Here is a 9,767-nt window from a genome sequence, read left to right as displayed (position 1 = left end):
CCAAAGTGAGTGTACTCAAAACAAAGGTCATGTTTACCCCGATGATAGGTTTTTGCATTTTATGGATAGACAAGCAAAACATAAACCACCATGTCACCAAAGCAATTGCACTTAGGAGTCAGAATAGAGGCTACTATTATATCTCGTGTAGGACTGGAGGCAACTATTATATCCCATGGCAGGCCTTAAATCAAAAGCCACTATTATATCTCATGGTGGGCTTAGAAATTGAAGGAGAATGGAATCTTATGCCTCAGGGTTTTCAGATACAATTTCATAACAAAAATAGTATACTCAATAGATAATATCATAGATTCAAATCGAAGTTTTAGATCTCATATTCACATTTTTTGCAATAGAGAAACATGGTACGAGAATTGTTCATATCCATACCAGTCATGATAAAATGTCACATTTCAATGTTCCAAATATAGAGACTGGTCCAAAAAATAACTGATATAGTTTTTCTAACAAAATATGCAAGTTGTTTTTTACAAAATTAATCTCAATCATTTTTTGGCAAACTTAAGCATAGTAGCACTGCTTCCCTGACCTTTTTAATATTCTCTAAATTTCCTCACAACAGTGTCAAACGAATATCAATCTTTATAAAATAGGCACGTAACTTGCGTAAATTTTTACTTAAGCACATACTTGCAATTAAAACCTGAAAAACTAAAATCCTCATAACCCTAAAAATATCTCCACACCCACATGTATGTTTTCTCTTGATTTTATTATAGGAAATCAAGTAAATAATAACTACAATCAACATGAGTTTGGGTAGGGGTATTTTTGTAATTTATCTATCTTGGAGATGGAGAGGGAGAGAGAGTGAGGGACATACCAATGTTGGGCAACCGAGAGGAGTGGAAGGTTGGGTTGTGTTTGAGTGGAACCGAGCATGAAGCATGAACAAGAGCGGTTATGGTGGTTTTCCATGAGTGGCTTCACGGTTGGGCTATGCACTGGCGAAGTTGCACACTACAAGGAATTGGTTGTAGGTGGTGGGTCATCATGGTTTCGGTGGTCTGCGGTCGATGGTCCATGTGATGCAACTATGGTGCATCTCGGAGTAGGGACGACATTGGCTAGGTGGAGTTTCCGACATGGGATTGAATAATTTAGGATACTCTATCTTCAGGTTGCTAAAATAGGGGCTATTTGGATGTGCGGTAGTGGCTTGGGTCATGATGGCTGCCCTTTTGATTGCAATGGGCTGTCCTTGGTGAAGGGTTCATGTGATTCAAGCAAGTGTGTTGTTGTGACCACGAGGGAGATGACTTGAAAGGCTTGGTTTGTTGGGTTGTTAGCGGTTGAGCTTGTACAAGACACTAAGCTGGTCACGGGGAGGGTGAGAGGCTGACGAAGGAGATCTTAATGGTGGAGCCCAAGTCTGAAAATATATGTCTTTTTTGTGAGGTGGAGCCCAAATACGTGGATTAAGTGTGTTCTTTTATTTTGTGTGTAGTGGGCTGGATTTAGTGTGAAGTGAGTGTGAATTTTGGGCCTAGCCCATGGCTGAAAGTGAGAGCCCAACCCTCCCACTAATACTACATCGTTTTGGCCTAAGGGTAGGAAACCTAAAGTAGTGTGTAAGCGTTAGCTAGCTACAGAATGTAGAAACAAGCAATTCTAAAAAACAATAGCAGGCATATTTTCTGAAACATTTATATGTCAAATAATATATATAAAAGACCTTACGCACATGCATATTGAACAACATCATAAACAAAAATAGAGTCTATGCTTACTCCCATGGCAGCGTTGTGCATGTTTGTGGATAGCCAAACAAAATGTGAATAACTATTTTGTCACCAAAATGAGTGCACTCAATACAGAGGCCATATTTACTCCCGTGGCAAGGTTGTGCATATCTGCCATTAGCTAAATAGAACATAAATCCATATGTTGTCACCAAAGTGAGTGCACTCAAAATAGAGGACATGTTTACCCTATGGTAGGTTTTTGCATTTTGCAGATAGCAAAGGAGAACACAAATCACCATATCACTACAGCGATTGTACTCAAAATAGAGGTCATTATTATTTCCCGTGATAGGGTTAGAGGCCACTATTATATCTCTTGGTGGAGCCAGAAATGAGAGGCCACTATTATACCTTGTGGTGGGGCTAGAAATCAGACGTAACAAAATCTTATATCTTAGGGGTTTCAAATACAATGCAATAACATAAATAGTTATACTAAATATATAATATCATAAAATCAAATCAAAGTTTCAGATTCCATATTCACATTTTATGCCATAGAGAAATATAGTACAAAATTATTCATGTCTACACCAATCATGATAAAATGTCACATTTCAATATTCAAATATAGAGACTAGTGTAAAAAATAACCAAGGTAGTTTTCCTAACAAAATATGAATTTTTTTACAAAATTAATTTCAGTTAGTTTTTGGCAAAACTTACCATAGGAGCACTACTTACCTTCCTTTTTAACATTTTCTGAATTTCCTCACAACAGTGCCAAATGAATATCATTTTTCACCTGATAAAATAGGCATGTAACTTGCGTAAATTTCTACTTAAGCACGTACTTGCAATTAAAACCTGAAATATTAAATTAACATTTATTTCCATAACTATTAAAATTCTCATAACCCTAAAACTATCTCCACATTCACACATTTGTTTTCTCTTTATTTTATTGTAGGAAATCATTGTAAATAATAACTATGGTCAACACTAGTAGACATCGAAAATATATCATCAAAGAGTGTTTCATAGATTTTGCTGTATGTTTCTCTTATTTCCTTGATTCTCGTCCAAGACTGGTTTGGGGTTTGTTTTCTTCTTCTTTATATAGGCCCTCTTTGTAAGGATGAGGTCCTATATAAAGTAATAAGAACATAGATACTCTTTATATAATTAGAAATACATTATATGAAGTGTGATGCCTCGACTCTCACGTACGAAAATTTAGGGAGTCGTGACATCGGAATGCTGATGACATGAGTCACGCACCCAAGGGATCATCTGCACACCCTGGTTCCCTTCGTCACACCATGGGTAATGGCCATGTGTGTGACTTCGTAACGAGAGATGCCCAGTTCCGTGCCCAGCGCATCTGTGGCCAAGCATCCTCTAGCCCTTGCCAGCAGAGGGGTCACAAAGTCAGCACAAGAGCATTATCATCCTGTTCGATCCCGTTGTCTCCCAGCAACAACCCAGGGGACATCACTCAGTATATTTCGCTCCCGAGTGACCAGAGGAGCTCCACCTTGATAATACCCCATCTCAGCTTGGGGTCACGATACACGCACCTAGAAACTAGAAACCATTTTACACATGAAAACCCAGTTTTCATTTCCAACATATGAACATGCATGCAATTATGTGAAAACTTAGTTTTCCTTTACAAACATGAACATGTGTGAAATTATGCAATGCATACGACACGACACAATTATTCACCAGCCAACAATTCCCAACATAATCCAATCATACAAATCAACTCCATCCTCCAATCCAACCGACCCCCAAACTCCTCGAACTTAGTCATGTACAACCAACCATATCACAAAGATTTGTCAATGCAAAATATATTTAAATCTCAAAAGGTTATTTGGAAGATACTTACAGTGCTTAAAGGAAAATTTGGAAGATCAAAGGTCACGCCCAAGTGGCGGAGCAGCAGGGGACAATGCTTTCCAAGCAATGGTCGTGGGTCTCAAAATACCCAATTTTGAACGGGAACAGGCGAGGACTTGAGATGGCTAGGGAAGGGATTAGGGGTATTGGTGAAGGTAATAGTGGTGCTGGTTGGCCGTAGTCGGCAACGTGGGTGGCAGTTGAAAGCCAAAAATCATAAATCAGAGATGTACCTCAAGGGGCTTCAAGGGTGGCGGATCGGTGGTGAGGATGGGTGGGTTAGGTTGCTGGAAGGTGGGTGGTGAAGTGGTGAAGAGATGGTGGCTAGTGGTGGTGCGATGGCGGCTAAATGGAGGAAAAGCCGTGAGGCTTGGTGGACTTCATGGGAGCAAACGACTAGAAGTTAAGGGCTGAGCTTGGTGGAGGAGGGTGGCCGGCAAGAGAGGAAGCTGTTGTGGCGGTGGTGGCACCAAAGGGCGGCGCACGATGGAGCAGAAAAATGCACAACCCATTCAGGCTACGCACGGACAACAAGGAAGGAAGGCTGGGGTGGGGGAGGTCGCCTAAGGGTGGTGGAGCTGGTGGGTTGGGTGGAGTTGAAGCATGGAGGAGACAATGAGAGAGGGGCTACATGTGCACGGGGAGAAATAGGGGAAAAGAAGAAAAAGAAGGAAAAATGAAAGAAGAAAAAGAGAAAGGGAAAAAAGAAAAAAGAAGGGAAAGAAATAAGATCCAACCTTTTCATCTTGGGTCTAAAAATTAAGAGAGATGATATTTGCAGTCGTGGTTGTGCATAGGCCTGCAACCCAACCAGCCCAAACCGGGTTTCGGTTCGACCCAACCTGAAAAGGAGCATACAAGATAGCAGTGCGAATTGACCTGACCCAAATAAAATGAAATCGGGTCGAACCCGTATGACCCGGCATTTCCCCCAAAAAACCATTCCGATCTCTCTCTCTATTCACTCTCTCTCTCTCTCTCTCTCTCTCTCTCTCTCTCTCTCTCTCTCTCTCTCTGTGTTACTTGCCCATGCAGGTCGCTATGAAATGGTATATGAAATGAAAGGCTGGAAATAGATCTTGAGATGCTCTGATCTATTTTTGTTCAAGACGAGAAAAGCGATGATCCTCCATGTCAGCCAACCAGCGGCTTGTTCCCTCTCAGGATAACACCGTCTTTCCTCTAGAATGTTTGTCGCCATCACTGACCTCTCTCTCTGTGTCTCTGTTACTTGGCCATGCAGATCAACGACAGTTTTGCCGCACCACCTAGGTCAGCCGTGCCTCCTTCATGTCGGCTAACCATCGGCTTGTTCCCCTCTCGGCATAACACCATCTTTCCTCTAGAATTTTTGTCTCCATTGCCGATCTTGGTTTGACTGCCTGCAACGATAGTTGCGTGCCTCGTCTTCCCCACAGTGACCTCTGCTGCCTTGGGTAAGCTTCTGCCGTTGTCCCAAACTTTTCCATTCGTGAGTTTTGTAGAAATGTAAAAGTTATACCTCTGTAACCAGTTTCGCATAGCAAACCTCGTCTTCCCCATAGTTTCGCGATCTGATTCGACTCAGAGAAAAAAGAGTGAGTGTAAAATCATGTTTCACTGTAATGGTTTTGAGTCGGGTGTCGTCCGAAATTCGTCGGATTGGGTAGTTGTCGAAACTGACATGTATTCAACCATACGTTAGCGGGTTCAATCCAATCGGTTTGTGCGGGTAGTGTGGCCTAGCGGGTATTTTGCACAGGCCTAGTTGTGCAAGCGCCGCGCAATCTCTTGAAAAAAGTGAATTAATACGGGACTTACATGAAGAAAAACTAACTTTTTAATCGTGGACCCCACTCTTTTTCAAAGCGATTGCGCGGCGTTTACACACTCCACGATTGTATGTAGCATTATTCAAAAATTAATCCAATGAAAATGATTTCAAAATAGCAATTTAAATAAAACTAATTTAAACACAATGGCTAAGTTAAATAAATTAATAAAATCCAACAATAACATAATTTAAAACAAATAGCATTTTAAATAATAAAAAATATTTTAATAACAATAAAACACATCGAATTAAATTCACAGTTAAAAGTCGTAAAATAATATCACGTAAATCATCTAAAATTTAAAATAAGAAAGCTCATAATCCTAACAAATGCAATAATTAGTTAGTCAAAATACACGTAAATACGGTACATCCTCCACCCCTTAAAATAAATTTCGTCCTCAAAATTTTTGAGGTCAAACATCAGCGCCAAGCAAGATACAAGATACAACTCAGAACACATTTGAGAGAAACATACCATCACTGACACCCAAACAATTATGGGTACTACTCTCTTATGTCTACTCCTATAGGTGATTCCATCATACTTGCATTAGTCTCACAGTAGCACATCACGTCTAGTACTCCTAGGACGGCCATGTAATCCAAAATCTTCGTTCCTACAAGAACCTTAATACAACACGTAGCAAATTTCAATGATTATTATCTTCACACAATAAGTTGTGCTAACCTCACTCAATTCCTATGCTATAACTTCCAAAACTTCATTGTATTCTACCTTTAGTAACATAGTAGCCACTTCCAAAGTTAACCATCCATAAGCATAATTTGCACAACCAAACGATTAATCTCCAATTACAAGTATCTTCTCAAAATTTCGAGTCACCGCTAATTTCTCAAAATCATCACAAAATTTGAACATCCAATTATGTCCAAACATCACGCTATCGTTGTGCACTCTAATAATTCACCACATGCATAAAATTATGTCCTCAAAAGAAAATGACACCATCGAGTACAAGGTGGCTCAACACCTACTAACCAAAAGACTCTTTGGTAGAAAATCCTCTGTCTCCCAAAATCATGAATTATCACTCATATTCATCAATTAGCTACTGCTGCCTTAATCAAAATCAATATTCTACAAAAATGCACCCATGATTATGACAGAAAACCAATATAAAGCAACTTTAGCATCCCAAATTGAAAACAAGCAACATCATCTCAAAAATACACAGGCTCCATCTAAGATAAGGAACAAAACCTAAATGACTCGAATTCATCTTGACCAACCAATAAGAGTGCCTATAAACTTCTACTCGTCAACCTATACTCAAAAGCTCCTCGCCTAAATTCTAAATATCATCCAATCTGGCAATGACTAAACGCAATACCATCCACTATTGAACTCACCAAAACTTAGTAAAACATTATTGGTAACTCACCACCTACTTCTACTCCCATAAGCTAGTATTAGCATCACTAGTTCCTTCAATAGCACCTCACGATTAAACCTCAAAGCAGGCCATGCTGTTCAAATCTCCTATTGCACTACACTCCTGAATCCTAATGCTTTATTACCTCACATATCTAATTAGCCTAACCACCATTGATGCCTAAGCTTCAACTTCCAAGATTAAGATCATACACCACACATGGCAACCCAACAATCTCTTTTCAAATTAAATAACAATGTCCCTAATTCTCCCAACTGGACACTCGATCTCTAGAGGAAAATATAGCCTCAAAATTTGAATTTCTATGTGACCTCAAGTCATAATTAATTCCTGAAGATAATCACAATAATTTTTGCCAACCATCATTCCATTGGGTAACCCGCTTTGACTATACACTCCAATCCACACACCAACAATTCAAAGTCAAGATCTTTTGAATTTAATACTATCATATCGAATCCACTTCAACACTTACCAAAACCACTTCTTCCAAGTCAAAAAATAAGACTAGGACCTGTACTCTTCGAAATCCATACACACTCAGCACTACTATGCATCGATCTCATGCACCCTTAGCCAAAACCAATAATCCTCCAAACGTGCAAATGGTCCATCGCTACCATTTCCATCATCTGAACCTATATCTTCGAAATCAACAAGAATCATTTCCTAAATTTGCACCACCTACTATCCTTAAAATTGATATGGATCAAATCCTAAACCTGACACTACAACCTCAAGCTTAAAACAATCATTTTTCAAACTAGATCGATATCTTCAATCCTCAGAAAATACATGCACTAGATCAAAACCTTCAATCTCCCATAGAAATACTGTCCTGAAAAATTTCCATATCAGTAACTCAACCTTGGTCAATCCTATTGTTGAATCCAAGATTTCAAGTTTTGTGTAATTCTATATCTACACATGGATTTTGATGATAACAAATGAATTCAAAGAATAAAGGAGTCTCAAGCTCAAGTTGTCTACACAATGAAGTCAAGCACATCAAGGAAATAAGCATGAGCAAGAAGGGAGCAAATTCACATTAAAGTCATAGAGTAATGTTGTAAATCTCTTAAATTCGAAATTAGGATTAAGCCTCAAAATTAATATTTTATCATAAAGCATTAAAATATATTTTCCACATGTGCATGAATATTTTGAAAATTAAATTTGAAAATTTTGAAAGATGATTGATTGTCATCTTTCACATGTGCATACCTTGATTAAAGGGTTGAACTTTGAAAATATTAAAGATGATTGATTGTCATCTTTCACATGTGCATGTTTTATTTGAATATTTTCAAAAGTAATTGATGCTTTTTTAGACTTATACAAAAGGTAGATGATTTTGTTTGAAATATTTGAAAAGTAAAGTGTGCTCCTTTTGTCATATGCAAAAAGTAAAAGATTAGGTTTGAATTTTTTGAAAAAGGAAAGTGTGCTCCTTTTGTCATATGCTAAAAGTAAAAGATTAGGTTTGAAGTTTTTGAAAAATGAATGATGTTGTTTTTGACAATTGAAAATGAAGAACCTTTTATTTGAATGTTTTGAAAAAGTGAATGATGTTGTATTTGACATGTGAATCTTTTTAAATTTGAATATGAAGTCTCATATGCCTATAAATAGATCATTTGAGAGCTTCACATTCATGACATCCAGAGCATACAATATTCATTCAAAGCTTTCATTCTCTATTCTCTAAGCATTGAGCCTTAATTCTTGTTCATTTTGAGAGATATAGTTTGCGTTGTATTGTTCTTATTTCACTCATTGAGGAGTGTTTTCTGATAACCTACCCACTATCAGCTCTTGTATCAGAAAAAGGGTGTGTATAACCCTTGTGCGTATAGAAAGTATTCTACACGGGGAATAGTTGAATCACCACGTGTAAGGTGATTGCAAGTGTAGAGGGTGTTCTACACGGATCCTTTGTAGCGGTGTTGTTCAAAGGTGTAATAGGTTTCTATCTCCACCTGAAGGAGATTGAATAGTGAATTCGGGAATCCTCAAGGGGTAGCTTGAGGCGAGGACGTAGGCAGTGGGGCCGAACCTCGTTAACATACTGAGTTTGCTTCTCTCTCACCCTTACTCTTTATATTTATTGCTATTTCATATTTTGTTTATATTATATATTATATATTTGATTTATAATTGTTATTTTTTTAATACAATTCAATTCACCCCCCTCTTGTGTTAGTCATCTGGGCAACAATTGGTATCAGAGCTAGTTGACTTGTACTGTTCATACAGGCAGATCACTTATGGGAACTCTCGCTTGTGACTGTGTCACCGAAGCAAGACTCTCCGACCATGGGTGACGGTGCACCGGTAGAGACGGTGGCCGGCTCGTCTGGTAGGTACAATTGTTAGGTGACATAGGTGCGGCCTATGATCAGTAACAATTGGTATCAGAGCTAAGAGCTCTATTATAAGATTAACTATCTTTTGAGTTAAGATCTTATGGCTAACATTTCAACTTCATTTGGTGAAGGTCAATCTAGCAGTTGGCCTCTACTCTTTTGTGGAGATAATTACTCATTCTGGAAAGTTAGAATGAAAATATTCCTTCAGGCTCAAGGTCGAGAAATATGGAAATGCATTGTAAATGGACCTTATATTCCAACAAAAGTAGTTGATGGAGTAAAGGTCAAAAAGGAAGAAGAAGAGTTTGATCGTGAAGACGATAGACTTTATACTTTGAATTTAACTGCTATGAATTTATTATTTAATGCTCTAAATGGAAATGAGTTTAATAGAATAATGACTTGTGCTACGGCAAAAGAAATTTGGAATAACTTGGAAGTTACTTATGAAGGAACTTCGCAAGTCAAGGAATCAAAAATTTATATTCTTACTCATGAATATGAAATGTTTAAGATGAATGATGATGAATCTATTTCTAGTATGCACACT

Source organism: Carya illinoinensis, chromosome 1 (genome assembly GCF_018687715.1).
Source record: "Carya illinoinensis cultivar Pawnee chromosome 1, C.illinoinensisPawnee_v1, whole genome shotgun sequence".
Classification (NCBI taxonomy): Eukaryota; Viridiplantae; Streptophyta; class Magnoliopsida; order Fagales; family Juglandaceae; genus Carya; species Carya illinoinensis.
This window is presented reverse-complemented; position numbering follows the sequence as displayed.